Raw genomic sequence first — 18,000 nt, 5'->3', positions numbered from 1 at the left:
CCCAAAGAGGATAAAGACCACTCTCTTTGCAAGAATTATCGCCCGATCTCTTTGGTCAATACGGACTATAAAATACTAGCTAAAATTCTTGCTCTGCGATTGGATCCCCTCTTGCCTGATTTAATTGGCCCCGAACAAACCGGGTTTGTTAAAGGCCGTCTTTCTTCAGACAACTCGCGAGTTTTACTTAATATTCTCAGCAGAGCCTCGCGGTTAGACATCCCTTTCACAGCTATCTCCTTAGATGCGAAAAAAGCTTTCGATAGGATTGGATGGGATTTTATGTTTCAGGCTCTCCGTTGGTTTGGCATCCCTTCTAAATGTATTTCTATTATCTCCTTACTCTACTCTAACCCCCAAGCTTCCATTTTTGTTAATGGGATGACCTCAGACTATTTCTCCTTGCATAGAGGTGTACGTCAAGGTTGTCCACTTTCCCCTTTATTATTTGTTTTGGCTCTAGAACCCTTTCTTACTAAGATTCATCAAGATGATAAAATATCTGGGTTTCGCTTTGGTTCCAATCAAATTAAACTTTCGGTCTATGCGGATGATATCTTTTTTTACTGCTCCGATCCTCTTTCATCTTTGTCTCCCTTTCTGCAGCAAGTCTCCTCTTTTTCCGCTGTCTCTGGTTATCGCCTAAATGTCGATAAGTGTGAAGTCCTTCCTTTGAATCCTCTTTGTCAGCAACATAATTTCGCTCAATCTGGTTTCTCTTGGCAGTCATCCAAAATTAAATATCTAGGTGTTTTGTTCGCACCCCGTTTGTCGGACACTCTCAAGTGGAATTTTGCTTATATTTCAAAGAAGATGGAAACGGCTATTACTCGTTGGCACCCACTCTTTTTATCTTGGTGGGATCGACTTAATTCTATAAAGATGATGCTTTCTCCCCTCCTTCTCTATACCCTCTCTATGCTCCCAATGCGTATTCCGGCTTCTTATTTCAAAAAAATGTACTCTTTGCTTTTAAAATTCCTTTGGCACGGCAAACACCCTAGGACAGCCATGCTACACTTCGAAAAGATATAGCTCAGGCTGGTGTCCGCTTCCCTGACTTCAGAAAATATCATTGCACTTTTTCTCTGAAACAGACAACCCGATGGCTTTCGACAGATCCTCCATTTTATCCACCCTTATGGTTAACTTTGGAATCTTCCTTCATTTCTCCCTTCACTTTCCGTGAACTTCTATCCTTCGCGTCTTATCCCGCTCGTCTTCATACTCCTATTATATCTCATTGTCGTGCTCTTCTTCATCCCTTTTTATCTTCATTATATCCTTCCCTTCTTACTTTCCATGAACAACCTATCTGGTTTAATTCTCAACTTAAAATTCGTAATCGTACTATTTACTGGAAGGTCTGGCACTCTCGAGGATTGTGCTGGATATCTCAATTGCTTTCTCACAATGTCCCTCTCTCCTTCTCGGAACTTCAATCCTCTCTCCTGTTACCCTCCAGTGCCCGCTCACAATATGACTTGCTTTTGCCTGTTCTTACCTCTTGTCTCCAATCATTGCAGACATCCAATGGTATTCCTTTGGACCGTCAAGCCACTTCCTCCTTACTAGATTCTACCCCCTCAGCTTCTTCCCTTTATAATTCCTTCCGCTACTCAGTTGATCGAGTGAAATCTAAAACTGAGATTGCTTGGGAGTCTGATCTTTCTCAAGACTGGTCGGTTCTTCTTTGGGATAAAGTTTGGAACAAACTTCATAAAGCCTCTAGAGCTGCTATCACCACCCAAACGTTATACATTATTTATAACAGAGTTTTGTTTACCCCACTCTCCCTGTCCTGTTTTTCTTCAGAGACACCCCCTACCTGTTGGTCTTGCCTTTTTCCCTCAGCAGACCTAAAACACATGCTTTTTGACTGTCCACATGTATCCAAGTTCTCGAATTCTGTATGGGCCCAAATCCAAAAGATTTTCCATTTTCAGATTCCCTTCTCCCCGGCTCTTGTTTTTCTAGGCTCCCTTTCGCCTGACCTCCCTCAATCTCCTCGCCATTACCTACTCCTTGACCTCTTAATAGCTGTTGCTTTTCACATTATCACGTCTAACTGGAAGCAAGCTGCAAATGTGTCCTATCGTTCTTGGTGGAATGCAGTCTGTTTCCATCACTGGGTAGACACCAATTTTGTATCTCCCGTTTCCCTGGCAATTAAACGAGACCTTATTTGGCTTCCTTTAGTAACTTTTCTTTCCTCCATTGCCCCAATGAGCGTCTCCTTAGATCTTGCTGTTGTTGAAGTCCGCAAACCACCATGAATTTCTTTTCCTTTGCTTTAAATTTTATTCCCATTATTATCGTATAGTGGTTTGCTTTTCTTATATATTTTTGCTCATGTCATTTCATGCTCATTTTACCTGCCTTTTATGAGATTTTATTGTATTAGCTATTGTAATTTTTCCCTTAAATTGTAAATTATTGTCATATCCTTTTCCTGTTTCTTCCTCTCTCTCTCCCTCCTTCCTCCTTTTCTTTTATCTTCAATAAAAGCAAACTTTAAAAAAAAAATGAACCCCCGCATAATCTCTCAGTTCACTCCCTTTTAAACCACTTTCTCTCTGTTCCCTTTTCTCCATCTGTTCCTTCCTATCTCTCTTACATTGTCATTTGTATCTGCTTCTCTCAATCCCCACGTGCTTTCTCTCAGTTTACCTCGCTTTTATATGCCCCCTCTCCCTTTTTTCTCTTCTCAACCTTCACTTTGTCATCCTAAACATCTTTCTGTATCTGTTTATGGCTCCTTTCTCTGCCCCATCTACTTCTGTAATCCTCTTTTCACTTTTCACTGCCTGTTCCTTTTCTTTGTTCAGCTGGCATACCCTCGCTTGCTTTCCTCTTATCTCACTGTTCAATCTCACTGTTCAAAATTTCTGTCTGTTCATCTCTGCCTGTAGCCCTCCCTCCTCATTTACATATTCATTTCTCTCTCTCTGTCACACTCTCGAGAAGTGCTACTCAGCGGAGTAACGACACATGAAGGCCCCCCCCTGCAAAGTACATGGAGGCCCACCAACCCACCACCTACCACTATGGTCCCACATCCAGTCAGTTTACTGTGCTGATGGGACCCCCTGGAGCTTGAAGCCCCCACACCACGGGGCAGTGAGGGTTAATGATACACTACTAGGGCTACTGCCTGTCAAAGCTATGTTGTCTTGCCCATAAATCTTTGTATGGTGCGAGCCCAGGCTATCTGGCAGACAAGTTTAAATTCTACTGTCCAAATCGGCGTCTTAGGTCAGAAGGCAATGGACTGTTAGTGGCCCCTCGCTTTCAAAAAATTTGATCTGGAGGTTGAACTGTGGCTCATCTGGCTTGGAAATATTGGAATACTCTACTGGAGGACCTAGGTAAATGTCCAGGCCACATCCGCTTCAGAAAACTTCAGAAGACGGAATTATTCAAATTCTAAACTGTGGTTAGTTTTTGCCTGTCTGACTCACGCTTTCCGGTCGCGTGGAGATACCCCTTCGGGAGTGATTCCTGTGCTTTATAAATCAACTACATACATACATACAAATGCTAAGTCAACGTACAACACAGCATTGCCTCTGGCACTTTCATTCATGGTACGGCGTAGAATTGTGAAATCTGCCATTTATATTGGCTGTCAAATTCTGCAGAATGTGTATGTTTGCTAGTTTTTTTATCTTTTAATTTTTCCAACTATGCATTGTATTGTAATTGCATTTATATAGTGCTTACTACCACTGACAAGGCGTTGAAGCATTTTTTTCAGCAAGTATCACGCTCCTATCATAGAGGATTATTGTTCAATTAGTATAGTGAAACATGCAAGTAAATTTTAAGTTGTGGATAGGTTACTCAGTCATTTGGTGTGACTGTTTGCTCAGTACTCCAATGTTCAATGTAAATTAAACAACATAAACTTGCATTTGGTTTGAACTTGTGTCAACTGATTAATTTATAACCGTGAAATGTCCTCATGTGTGTCCGTAAAAATGTATCCTGAATTTTGACCCTTTGTCCTGATTTTTTACTGTCACTGTCTAGAATTTTCCCTCTTACCAGGTGGTCACCCCACCAAAAGTCCGATTATTAAGGCTTTCCTAAACTTGAACAACTGGCATTCTCTATTTAGATGCATTGGAATGGTTTTTGAGTCTCTTTTTTGGCCTGGCATATACACTGTATTATTGTCGTGCCTGGCTCACATAATCTAAAAATCATGACTAAAAAATACATTTATATGTAACTTTGTACATTGTTTCACCTCTCATCATCCGTAGGTCTGCCCAGCTATCATTCACAGTCTGCTTCTGCACACCAGAGCATGCAACATGGAGCAATAGGTCAGCCCTCTTTTTCACTGTGAGTGATGACATTTTTCCAAGTTCACTTGTGCACATCTGTCTAAAATCAGTGCACTTCAGTGCTGAGGCTTGTAAAAGGATGCTTTAATTTGTTGATGCTTTTTTCTTACCATTATTAATACTTTGTTATTCTTTTTATCTTACTTGTGTTCGTAAAGTATGTTTTCAGGGTGCCGTATTTCAAAGTCATTAGTACTGGTTCTTTGCAGTAATAAAAGACATTATTTTAATATAAAGTGCACTAAAACTAAAAGGGCTTATTTAACTACCCTGAGTACATCCACCTGCTAGTGAGAAATAATACTACTCTTTTAAAATGGTATGGGCCACGCCCCATGCAAATGCCGGAATGTCCCAATGTGATCGAACTGGTACAAAATGTGCGATCTGTATTATAAAAGTGGTGCACAAGCCTCTATGACCACTTCTATAATGTAAAGCGCCCTTGGAGCAGATAAAGTGTGTGCTAAAGCCTGTTGTGCCCTGGGCCACTTACTGGAATACAACCCCAGGTTTCCATTGTCAGGTGTTAGTAGCTGGTTTTCTCCTAATTTTCTCTTCTCATTTAGAACAGGAGAAATAAAAGTGCAACATGAGAGCTCTATTAAAGCTAATGTTGACCTAACTATTTGTTGCTATACATAGCCTAGTTAAATGAATCTATCTTTATTCTTCTTTTAAAACATGTGCATTATTCTGAATATTGGTTGATGTTCACATTCACATACTCTGAAGGCATGAAGGTAGTGAGGCTGATTCACAAAAGTAATCTGAGTCAAAAGTCTAACTTTTACAACTTTTGGTATTCACAGAAGTCAGTTGTGACTTTTGGTATTCACAGAGGTCATTTACAAGTCATATCTTTAGTTCTGCGGTCGGGCTGTAATCTCCGCACCGTGTCATATGCTCCGCACCCGGGCCGTACTCTTCGGCTCGAGCCATACTCTCCGGCTTGGGCTGTACTCACCGGCTCGGGCCAGATGAAGTGTAATCAATGGGCTGGAAGGGAATTTTCCCAAAGAAGAACATTAGGAACGGGTGATAAATGGTAGAGGAGGTCAGGAAAAACAGATTGAGCAGGGAAAAGGGTGTTGTCAGCCACTACATCATATCCCATATATGCAGCAATGACATATATTAAATATGTGTTGTTATTTAGCGTGTTGTATTTCTTGTCTTCAAAGTTTTGTAAAATTCACAATTTCCTCCCTTTATAAAGGTTGCAAGGCTTTTTCCTCCTTTCAACACATGCCATGAGTGGCTGAGTTCAATTCATGTTAATTACATATTTACAACGTATGCAGTTCTTGAAAATATATTTAGAAAATGTCTCTGCAGTTTTACATATTGCTGATATTTATATGCACAATGGCTTTGCAAAGGAAAGGAACTCTAAGTTCAACATTCAAACATGCACAGAGGTTAGTGTCACCACATCAAACCATGTTATCGCTGAGAGTGTTTCCAGTCTTGGTGGTCAAGGTGGTAACCTCATGCATTCTGGATTTTGTAGCCTTAGTTCACTGCCATTCATAACTTAGACTAATACATCTGATAGAAATGATTTGTGAATTTAAATGCCAGGACTTGTAATAATGTCCATGCTGCATTAAATGTATTACCCAGTGTAAGCAATCGGGTCCCATGCTTGCTGTGTCATTGGATTCAAGCTAGCTTGGCTGTTGAGGGGTGATACCCCAAAACAGGTTTCAGGATTCTTGTTTCCGGTCGAGGGAGGACCTGGCCTGGCAGTTTGAGATGGACTGTTCCCATGGGAAGCAGGGTCAAAATTGAATTGCATATGGATGGGTCTAAACTGGAATGGCATGCCGTGCAAAAAAGGATGGATTTAACCCAGATCTGTGACTGGGGGCAAATGTTTGGTTTAGCATCCTGTCTATCATCTGTGTTTTTTGCAACTTTCTAAAATCGGCATTTTCATAATTGTGACTGAAAAGCCAACTTTATCATTAAAGAGAATTTTATTACAATCCGTGTGAGTACAAACATAATTTTCTGCACCCAAACTTATGTTATCACTTAATAAGTGTTACAAGGTAACCCAATGTTATCCTATAGGAGAGATAGGCCTTGCAACAGTGAAAAACAGCTTTAGGGCGTTTCACTACCAGGACTTGAAAAACTTAAACCCACAATGTCCTCCTTTTTAAATGCACTGTCCCCTGCCCTATGAGCCTTAGGAACTAACGTAAGTGTGACTTATATGTATTAAGAAGGAATGTTTAGGCATGATAAAAGGTTTATTTTGCCAGGTCACAGTGGCAGTTTAAAACTGCACTATAGGCTGTGGTGGCAGGCCCGAGACATGTTTTCAAAGCTTACTCTATTGGGTGGCATAATGAATGCTGCAGTACCAATAGTACCATTTGATTTATAAGTGCTGAGTACCTGCGGTACCATTTACTAGGGACTTTCAAGTAAATTAAATGTGCCTATTAGGTGTACGCTAATTGTACCATGTTTTAGGGGGAGCGCAGAAGCAGTGCATCACTAAGGAAGTGCGGGGGTGTGGACCGCACCTCGTGACACCATCACATGGGGTGACACCGTGACACCAAAATGCAATACTGTTTGTTGAACGTTACCCGGCCACCTGCCAAGATTATTGTCAAATTAGGCTACGACGACGTTGGCGTCCGGACGTCGACAATGTTCGAAATGACACTCACGTGACGTGGCTCCTGGACTCGCCGTTTTCATCAATGCCCATGCCCACCACTGCACGACGTGCTTAAAATTTAAACACTGCCACTGCTGTTTCTTTGTCCATGATCATCACCAGGTAAGGTCCAGGAAGCGCTGCGTGGTGTGGTGGGGGCAGGGCAGAGCACGACTCCTCTGTGGCTGTAAGAAGCAGAAGAGCAGCCAGCCATGTGAAATGTAAAAGGTGGCGTCCTCTTCTGTAGGATGGCTTCTTCCACTAGGACGAAGGGATTGGTGACCCCCCCCGCCCCCCCCCCCCCCGACCCCAGCAAGCATTTCATTTGGGATACGCGGTGTATCCAAAATGCATGATGCATATTCCTCAAGCAAACAGCGGTGCGGAAGTATAGTTGCTCCTTATCACATCCAAGTGTACTTGCCTGTTTCCTGTATATATAAACATGTTTCTGACCCTACTCGAGGTCATTTGAAGCGGCTGGAAGTCTTGATTTAGCGACGCCAGCCTCTTATGAAGGCCTTCTAATTGTGCTCTTCACATGGCCTCTCTTTGAGCACATTTTCTTCAGTTCACTAAAAGCACGAGGTCGGGCCTTTGCTTGTGAGCTATACATTCATTGCAGGATCTTCCAATATGTTGTTTCTTAGTGCATAAACCATTTTTTGTTTGTTCAACTTCCCAAGTAGACTGCTGATACTAACAAGTAGGGTCTTATATGAGATTGTGAATCTCAAATGCTCGTGATCCCTGTATTTGGCCCACTTATTTTGCCAGGTGCCCGGGCCTGTTTCTGGATGCAATCCAGCCCTGCTATTTCCTGAATGAAAGTCTGTCTTTCAGCCGAGTGGATGCCGATCACTGTTATGTTTGTTGGGGGCTGCTTGCTGTTGTCGGGGGAGCGCTGCGCATTGTGTTGTTCTGGATTTCATCCTCTGCCAAGTTCCAAGTCTGCATTATCTTGTGGTTGAGATTCAGAGCTTCAGAACTGTTCTGACCTGTAGTTTGACTCATTTTAATTCCAGCTGTGTGGTTACATTTTTAGATTTGGCAGTTGGGAACAAACTCCAATCCTTTACCTTGGACGTTGTTCCCTCATGGGTTTCTAGGCACATGTGTAGGGTTTCTAGCCTGAATGCCCTTTTAGTGTGGGTGGTTTGCAGGGTCTCAGGGAAGCCTCCTTCTTGTGGCTCGAATCTGTGGTACGTGAAGTGCATTTCCCCTGCAACGCCCTTACCAGCAAATGTCACATTATTCATCTTGTTTATGGTGCGTTTCATAATTTTGGCTGTTGGTGCATTCGAGCACTTGTGAGTCTTTTGGATGGGATTATAGACTCTTCATCCTGTTGTGTGAGTGAGTTCAAGGGCTGTCTTTTATGTATGATTAGTGGCTGGGACAAGCGCGTTTTAATGTATTTTTAGTTAGTTTGTTGTTGGTTACTTCTCTCGTTTGAGGGGCCATGCTGGATATTCTGTGCTGTCATTGCTGTAGCCACCTGTAATTGAAATGCACTTCATTTGAGGCACCATTTTACTGATTATGTACCCCCTGCTATACAATTATATTTGCATACTTTGTGCTACCCTGAAAATAAAGCCTGTGAGAGACCTTGGATGGAGGGAGGGCTCGTCCGGGGCTGTCGGGCCCTTAGCGGGGGTCTGGAACTAGACCTCTGTGGCCCATTGGCCCGGACCGCCCAGGGCTCAGAAGCTGGAAACTGTTGACCTCTGCAGGTCCGGAGCATAGAGATGTGGATCTGCGAGCTAAGGCCGGCCCGTGCAGAAGGGTCATTCGAGCTTATGGTGCTGAGCAGAGGGGATTCGCCCCCCCCCCGCAAGTCCAAAGGCAGAGTTAGTGGCTGCTGGGACATGTAGCTCATGTGCAAAGACAGGGGTCACTCAGGTGTTTTGTGTAGAGAAGGGCCCGGATGACGGACCCCTGGGGACTCTAAACTATTTACTAAGGGTGTGCGAAATTCTGCAAAATCTTAGAAAATTCTTCGCAATTATGCACATGATTTTTTTTGTGCAAAATGTACCATCACGTATATTTTTGATGCAAAGACACATTTGCATCAAACATTTGCTGATAAAAGCACAATTGCTGCAAACAACAGCTGCTTGAGCTCTGGTTCGCCACTGTATCGATAGGAAAGGGGAGCCAATGCCTAAGAAAAGAACGTACCTTTCATAGGTACAGTCATGAGGGGGTGACACCATGAGTTACTCACACTGGGTGACACCAACCCTAGTGTCGCCACTGAGCGCAAGAACTTTAGCACAGGTTAGTGGGGTAAAGTGCCAGAGTCCTAAAGCCAACAAAAACAAATTCAGAAAAATAGGAGGGGTTAGGATGAAAATAACGCCTGGGGGACTACCACCTAAGGGTGTAAAGTCTAACAGTCAGCCTAGAAGCACCGCTTCTGCTTAGGCCAAAGAACCTGCCCTCAACCTGTTGTTCGCTCCAGTAATAATTGTATTTAATTGCAGAGGCAGCAGGATTGCGGCAAGGGAATGACAGGGTGGAGGCTGATATTAGCATGGTAATACAAACATTGCCATGGTGTAGTGCTGGTCTCCTGGTGACCCTGCAGGGGTGCCAGGTACATACACTGCCCAGTGGTAATCCACAAAGCTTGCAGAATAAGCAGGATTGTCTCACGCACATCTGTAAACAGCAAATGAACTCCCTAAGAGGCCTTTCTGATGTATGAGCTGGTGCAACCCTAAGGAAGCTACTGCCAGCAATGACCACAATAGGCTGATCTTCAAGGGTGACAGAAACTGTCTGCACTTGCTTTGGGATCTGGAAATCCATGTCAGGGGAGATCCCAGGAATTCTTGATACCTGTGAATGAGGAAACTGGGAATATCTCTTCCTTTAATGTGGTGGACTCAGCCTTCTGCAGCAGCAGTCCACATACAAATCATAAATGGTGGAGTTTAATGGGCCACAGGCAGTGGGGATGAGGTGCCACCCAGGGCACAAGTCGAGGTACATGCAGGTAGAGGGTGTCTACCCACTATTTTCACAGGGTGGATGCCATCCCACTGGCTAAGAAGTTGTGCCTCAGCGATGTAAGCTGAACTTGTCCTAGTGTAATTTTCCAACACATTCAGCAGTACCTGCACTATTGACTGCATTTCGCCAAGCAACACCGTGCAGGGGGTGGAGGAGCAATTTTATTTTCTCTTCTGGCTGGGCCCAAGACAAGGGGCTGATTTAAAGGTCATCAGTTAGCCTTTTGTTCAAGTGCAATCCTGTCAGGGAGCTATCTGCATCCTCACAGCTAGGTGCCAGAGCAGTGGATGGAGAAACAAGGGCAGACCGTTTGTAATCATATCACAAGCATTTAGGAGAAACTACGATTTGGAAGCAAGCTTTTGACTTTGTTCAATCCCTATTTAAAAGAGCATGCACCATAAGAAAGCCTGCTGTATCGGACTGTGAGTATTTACATGAATAGTCATTTGAAAACCCAATTTTTCATTTTTTATTCTTTTATAGTTGCCACTTCCTGTGATACCACAATGCGATGACACAGGCAGTGATGTCACATGCTGTGATGTCACATGCATTCTGTTTAATTTAGTCAGTCCCCCGAAACGTATTTTTTAGGTCGAACCTGAGACAGCGTGCAAGCGCTGCTCTGGAGATCTGTTGTAGGTAGAGTACGGAGGATATTTTTCATTGGCTTGTGTATTTGTCCTTCGTAAATGCTGGCGTTTGATTCCTTAATAGGCTTGTTAGTCACTCCTAAGTACGGCCATGTCGTCATTTGTATCCTTATTCAAAAAAAGATCTGAAAAATTCAGATCCAGAGAACCTAGCTAACTACTGGAACATGACACCTTTAGGTCTGTTTCAGAAAAAAGGGGGGAAGAAAACTTTTTCTTTATAGTCCCCTCACTCACCGGAGTTTCCTCACGGTGTCATGCTTCATCATTGGGGCTTCTCAACCCGCTGCGGGTTGAGGCGTGCTACGACTATCGCGATTGCGAAGGAGCACTTTTATATGAAGACTATGTGTCGTGTAATGTGTGAGAAAGGGGAAAATGAAGTGGAGTGAAAAGTTAAAAATATCCTACTAGTGGGCTGAACTAACTTTATTCAGGCTCCTAGTGGATATATTAAAAATGGGGTGATTTACTAGGTAAACCGGTTCTATTATGGGAACACGATGCCTAGTAAAAGTGTCAACTAGTTTCGAGCTGTACCCCACAGCTCTTCTTCAGGACTACAACAGGGTCCAGCCCTGTGAGTACCACTCCAAAACAGTAAAAAGTGAAAGGTATGCCTATATTAATTTTTGAATATACATACTCATTTCTTCCAGTTCATTGGCATTTCTGTAAAGGAAAAATACTTCCAATGTTAAAGGTACAATATTCATTTAATATGCAATATTGTTGGGATAGATGCACAGCGAGTTTGTCAGATTTTGAGTGGTTTAGTTGAGTTTAGGTGCTACTCAAGTACCGTCAAGTGTCCGTGACGTTGAAATATAACCATAAGCTGTGGGATCAGTGGGTCACTGGTCCCATCCTTGGGTGCACACTGTAATTCCTCTGTGATTCATAGAGGTTCCAGACTTGGTTAGTTATGAATTATTCATATTTATTGTATTCATAAACATGTTTGATTATTCCATTTTCAGCATCTTGACTTAATAGTTAACGTCAATCCAATGCATTTCGGGGCTATATGTTGCCCCTTCATCAGGGATGAGGTACTGTAATAAAGTTCAAGAAAAACGTGTAAATAGTAGTGGGGGGTAAAATAAAAAACATGCGTGGTACTAAGGAAATACTAGGAGGTGTGGGGGGGGAGTGGGGTGGTTTGTGGCTATTATAGGGTCACCTTCATGCGTTCCGGTCTATCTGTGTTCAAAAGAAGGGTGAAAAGGAAACCATGGTAACATGGTAGCTTACGTGTGTCAGCGGTATGGCGATGCTAACGATGTGCTAAAAAAGTGAAAAAGCGCGTATTGTAAGTATGCGTTTAGGTTACTGCGTTGCTTACAATCTATAGTGGTTCATGCTTTCCACTAACCTGGTTGGAACGGAGATTAAACGTCCAGGCTCATCCACTCGTAACGCCGGACAGGACGCGGAAAGGTTCCTGCCGCGTTTGGTCAATTACGTTAGTTGCGATCACGTGGGTGATAGACATAGTGAACAGACTCGCGAGTGAAATATAGCTTTGAGAAAGGTAGTTCGCCGGTCGCCCCGCCGAACAACAGTGTGAAGAAAAGAAACCCAGCGGTGCCCAAAATACTTTAGATGTGGTATTAGTGCGCATGGAATAATTAATGAAAATAAAAATAAAAATCGAATAAATGTGAACAATGTCCAGAAGGGACATATATTCCTGATTGGGCAGTGTGGGTGGAAAGATCATTATGTACATAAAGCTAAAGTATAAGTAACAGTACATGTGATAGGAAAAAACAGTACATAAGTTGAAAAACGACAGGAAGCCTTTTCAGGCTCCAAGAGCAACTTTCATAGATAGCAAGGCAGTTCAATTCTATCATTGAGGCCCATTGGCTTCTGTGTGGAAAGTCTTTGAATCCAGGTGTTCTCTCGTTGCAAGAGGTATTTATTATTGTCTCTACCTTCCTTTTTGACAACAGTTTCCAATATAATGAATTTTAGTTGTGAGATGTTATGTTTTTGTTCTTCAAAGTGGGTAGCGACGGAAGATTTGGTGTTTTTCAGTCTGATATTGGACTTGTGTTCTGTGAGTCTGATCTTAATTTTCCTTTCGGTCTTGCCGATATACAGTTTCCCACACGGACATTTGAGAGCATAAATTACATTGCTTGAATCACACGTTGCATTAACTTGTAGTTTGATGGTTTGACCCTGCGTCGGATGGTTAATCGTGTTGCCCTTTATAATGCTGTTGCAATTCCCGCAGTTGAGGCAGGGTTTGGTGCCAGTGTATTTAACAGTCGTGGTAGGTTTGTGTTGAACCAGTTCCCCTAAATTCTGAGCTCTGGTGAATGCGAATAATGGGGGTTCCGAAAAGATCTTATTGAAATCCGGTTCCAGATTAAGCAATGACCAATGTTGGTGTATGGTTTGTTTGAATTTCATGGTAGCTGTGGAGTATTTAGAAACTACAACTATTCGTGTCTGTTGTTTTTTGGGAGTAGGTTGTAGTAGTTTTTGTCGGTCAATGCTTGAAATTCTCTGTTTGGATTCCTCAATAATGTTTGGTGGATACCCTCTGTCCCTGAATTTGATTGCGATTTGCTCAATGGTCTGTGTGGATTTCACTGGGTTAGAAACAATCCTCTTAGCTCTGGCCATTTGCGAAAATGGGAGATGTTTTTTCAATTTGGGTTCATGAAAACTCGTGTAATGGAGCATGTTGTTTCTGTCTGTCGGTTTTACAAACAGAGGGTATCCACCAAACATTATTGAGGAATCCAAACAGAGAATTTCAAGCACGAATAGTTGTAGTTTCTAAATACTCCACAGCTACCATGAAATTCAAACAAACCATACACCAACATTGGTCATTGCTTAATCTGGAACCGGATTTCAATAAGATCTTTTCGGAACCCCCATTATTCGCATTCACCAGAGCTCAGAATTTAGGGGAACTGGTTCAACACAAACCTACCACGACTGTTAAATACACTGGCACCAAACCCTGCCTCAACTGCGGGAATTGCAACAGCATTATAAAGGGCAACACGATTAACCATCCGACGAAGGGTCAAACCATCAAACTACAAGTTAATGCAACGTGTGATTCAAGCAATGTAATTTATGCTCTCAAATGTCCGTGTGGGAAACTGTATATCGGCAAGACCGAAAGGAAAATTAAGATCAGACTCACAGAACACAAGTCCAATATCAGACTGAAAAACACCAAATCTTCCGTCGCTACCCACTTTGAAGAACAAAAACATAACATCTCACAACTAAAATTCATTATATTGGAAACTGTTGTCAAAAAGGAAGGTAGAGACAATAATAAATACCTCTTGCAACGAGAGAACACCTGGATTCAAAGACTTTCCACACAGAAGCCAATGGGCCTCAATGATAGAATTGAACTGTCTTGCTATCTATGAAAGTTGCTCTTGGAGCCTGAAAAGGCTTCCTGTCGTTTTTCAACTTATGTACTGTTTTTTCCTATCACATGTACTGTTACTTATACTTTAGCTTTATGTACATAATGATCTTTCCACCCACACTGCCCAATCAGGAATATATGTCCCTTCTGGACATTGTTCACATTTATTCGATTTTTATTTTTATTTTTATTTTCATTAATTATTCCATGCGCACTAATACCACATCTAAAGTATTTTGGGCACCGCTGGGTTTCTTTTCTTCACACTGTTGTTCGGCGGGGCGACCGGCGAACTACCTTTCTCAAAGCTATATTTCACTTGCGAGTCTGTTCACTATGTCTATCACCCACGTGATCGCAACTAACGTAATTGACCAAACGCGGCAGGAACCTTTCCGCGTCCTGTCCGGCGTTACGAGTGGATGAGCCTGGACGTTTAATCTCCGTTCCAACCAGGTTAGTGGAAAGCATGAACCACTATAGATTGTAAGCAACGCAGTAACCTAAACGCATACTTACAATACGCGCTTTTTCACTTTTTTAGCACATCGTTAGCATCGCCATACCTCTGACACACGTAAGCTACCATGTTACCATGGTTTCCTTTTCACCCTTCTTTTGAACACAGACCGGAACGCATGAAGGTGACCCTATAATAGCCACAAACCACCCCACTCCCCCCCCACACCTCCTAGTATTTCCTTAGTACCACGCATGTTTTTTATTTTACCCCCCACTACTATTTACACGTTTTTCTTGAACTTTATTACAGTACCTCATCCCTGATGAAGGGGCAACATATAGCCCCGAAATGCATTGGATTGACGTTAACTATTAAGTCAAGATGCTGAAAATGGAATAATCAAACATGTTTATGAATACAATAAATATGAATAATTCATAACTAACCAAGTCTGGAACCTCTATGAATCACAGAGGAATTACAGTGTGCACCCAAGGATGGGACCAGTGACCCACTGATCCCACAGCTTATGACAATATTCATTTACCCAGTAATGTTATCAAAAATCATGAGTGACATTTCATATTAAAATAGTGTCTCAATAAACTCCTCAGTGATAGTGAAAAACACCTTCATCCTTTTCACACACACACTTTGTTCCAGAACCGAGTGGTCCCCTCATCTGCAGGAGCACCCTACGTGAATTAGCTGTGGCTATACATTACAACAAACAACACACATGTGACTTGGTCTGTGGGTTCAACACATAACAAGACGGACAGAACAAACATTCAGAGGAGAAATTTCATACTTTTTCGAAGGTTTCACTGAACCTCATGGTCAATCGCGGAAAGGACATGTATCCCCGTAATTACCTAGTAGATGAAATAATTAGAAACAAAGTAAAGGTTTCCAAATTATTTAGGAATCGGAGCCGCACGCGCTTCGAAAACGCGTGGTGATTGTAGCTTTTCTATTCCGATAGCTAGGGTCAGTCTTACTTGTTACGAGGTGCTTGCTCGGCGGTAAACCTACTCGGCTCCCCTTGAGACCGGCGATCGCCTTCTCATGCTCGGAGCAGTGTGTATTATGCTCCACCTCCCCCTGTTTTGTATTTTGTCATTTGTCATTTGTATCCTCCCATGGCTACTGACTCCTTTACTTGGCTGTTACACTGTGGTGTACTTTTTCTATATTGAGCCGGGACAATGGTGGCCGCTTGTTTGCAATGCCATAGGTCTCGCATTTACATGCGAGACCTATTACTTTGCAAATATTGTTTAACATGGTACCTGCTTCACTCGCAGCCACTCACTCACGGGACGCTGCGCTGTGCCTTTTTCACCATTGCTACTTGACAACATTACAGTACCTGTTCTATTTTAATGACATTTGACCTGAGATAAAACGCAACCTATTTTCAATTTCTTTCCAAAATTTGTTGGGGGAGAAATCCAACAGTCCTCATTCCAATAGTCAGGCTAGTTTGTTCAACGCAGCAGGAGAGCTGGTCTGACTAAATGTGCCAACTTGCTTTTGTTTCCCAGTCCGTGTTGTCATGTAATCTCGCTCTCCTGGCCTAGGATACAGTGCCTTATAATTTACTCGATTTGCATATTATTTGGCTGCAAACACTGTGCAGTGACACTAACCACCGGCCCGAGTGGCTGAAGAGGGGAGGGTAGTTGGTCGGGGTGTCTGCGTGGAGCACAACACAGGGGCACAAGCTGCAACAGAATACACAGCTCCAGCTAGCGCCCCGATTGGAAATAGTAGTACCACAGGTAGGTCTAACAAACCATCGTGGTGGTAGCTAACTCAGGGTTGACGTCTACACTGCGTAGCATCCTAGGCATGAAGAGAAGTGTATATACTATTGAGGAGATGCGACCTAGCAGACAGAGCTGCCGACCTTGCACTGGGGAACGAGGTTCTAGTGTAGTCCTCCGCTTAACATCCTCCGGTCATAGTACTTGCACCCGTGCTAACGAGAAACTGAGTGATGTACCTCGTTCGTGCTCGTGTAAACCGCTCTGAATGTCCTTGGCTAAATTTGCACTACATAAAACTGGAAATATTAATAAAACAAAATCCGGAGCTGTGATATATGGCGCACCAATGCTGGATTGTGCATCTGCACGTGCGCCAACAGCAACCCCCACATAAGCTGTGTGAGACAAAAGCAGTTTGCATTCAGACGTGCTCGTTGCCTCCGAGCAACACAAGTGGCAGCAAATAAATAATAAAATGTACGTTTTGAGCTTTCAAAACACCCATTGGCAGAGCATGTTTATGTTTTTTTTAAAGATGTATTCCATTGCGATCTATTTTTAGGTACATGTCAGCAGGTCGTCCAGAGCAGTTTTTTTGCTTTACGTTTCAGGATTTATACTCCTGTTTATCCAGTTATAAAATTAAACTAAACACCCCGCCATGCAAAACCTGGCCTAGAAGAGTTACTCCTGCAAGGACCTAGGAAACATGAGAGTTTGTCCAGTGATAATTGCTTCACATTTGCATAGTTGCCACTTTGCAACACAGCTATCAATTTCTTACTTGAAAATTTTTACCACGCCCAAAGCACCCCCCACTCAACCCAACCCACGCACTTAGCATAATTTAACCCCATCTACTTAAAATAATGTCACAGGTTGTCTCTTGCATTATGAAATAAGCAATGTGTTCATACATACATACAGTCCAGACCTATATTAACACCTTCCCAACTGAAGAAAAAACTATCAATCTCAAAAGGGCACACTGACAGACATTACTTACTCACTCAAGACCAGCAGGTGGCACCCAGTGCAACAAGCTTTTTTTGTGCCCCATGACCTCGTTCTTCACTGCTTACCTTACAAACTCTGGTCAGTGGTGCCCCTCATCTCTCCATAGATCCCCTTGTCACAGATATTTAATTTGTTTTATAGTGCTGCTCTGACATTTCAAGATACAAACAACTTCTCAACCAAGGTGCAAATCACCAACGCAATGTCCTAATTGTGGGGAAAAAGTGCTTTCACAGGGTTAGATGGAAAGGGTCAGCTTTGCTACATTACAATGCTCTCTCACTTGGCAGAAAGTTGCAGCTGGAGCTTCCAATGCTTAGAATCATGGGGTAAAAGGACCCCAGGCTAGATATGTCCCTAGACCAGTTCTTGACATGTGTATCCTTTATTTGGGTCCTCCCATGGCACTTGTATTGAGCCGCTTACTAGTATCCTTGGGGCAGGAGAGCCCAACGACGCACCCTGAGCGAGAGACCAGAAGAGATGAGGAAGGCTCCCCGCTCACGCTTCCACAATGTTCAAAGTGCAACCAGTAGTAAGGCTGCATTGAGATGAACCGTCTTTCTCATCATCCAATCACAAGTCTCGCTTTGCTTGGACTCAACGCAGGCGGATTAAGCC

Source organism: Lissotriton vulgaris, chromosome 5 (genome assembly GCF_964263255.1).
Source record: "Lissotriton vulgaris chromosome 5, aLisVul1.2, whole genome shotgun sequence".
NCBI lineage: Eukaryota > Metazoa > Chordata > Amphibia > Caudata > Salamandridae > Lissotriton > Lissotriton vulgaris.
This window is presented reverse-complemented; position numbering follows the sequence as displayed.